Source organism: Entelurus aequoreus, linkage group LG04 (genome assembly GCF_033978785.1).
Source record: "Entelurus aequoreus isolate RoL-2023_Sb linkage group LG04, RoL_Eaeq_v1.1, whole genome shotgun sequence".
Taxonomy (NCBI): domain Eukaryota; kingdom Metazoa; phylum Chordata; class Actinopteri; order Syngnathiformes; family Syngnathidae; genus Entelurus; species Entelurus aequoreus.
The window spans coordinates 77,947,425-77,948,120 of record NC_084734.1 but is presented as its reverse complement, the minus strand read 5'-3'; positions in this window follow the sequence as shown (position 1 = coordinate 77,948,120).

The window sequence follows — 696 nt, the reverse complement described above, 5'->3', positions numbered from 1 at the left end:
GGTCATTACCCAAAGTTCATGACCATAGGTGAGGGTAGGAACGTAGACCGACCTGTAAATCGAGAGCTTCGCCTTCTGGCTCAGCGCCTTCTTCACCACAACAGACCGGTGCAGTGACTGCATCACTGCAGACGCCGCACCAATCCGTCTGTCAATATCACGTTCTATTCTTCCCTCACTCGTGAACAAAACCCAGAGATACTTGAACTCTTCCACATGAGGCAGAATTTCGACCCGACCCGAGAGGTGCAGTCCACCGTTTTCCGACTGAGAACCATGGCCTCAGATTTGGAGGTGCTGATCCTCATCCCAGCAGCTTCACACTCGGCTGCAAACCGCCCCAGTGAACACTGTAGGTCCCAGCCTGATGAAGCCAACAGGACCACATCATCTGCAAAAAGCAGGGATGCGATCCTCTGGCCACCAAACTGGAAACTCTCCACACCCTGACTGTGCCTACAAATTCTGTCCATAAAGATAATGAACTAAGGGCAGCACTGGCGGAGTCCAATGTCCACTGAGAACATGTCTGACTTACAAATGTATAATCGGCAATGCGAACCAGACTCCTGCTCTGCTTGTACAGGGACCGTATGGCCCGTAGCAAAGGACCCTGGACCCCGTACACCTGGAGCACCCCCCACGGGACACCGCGAGGGACACGATTGAAGGCCTTTGTCAAATCCACAAAAAACA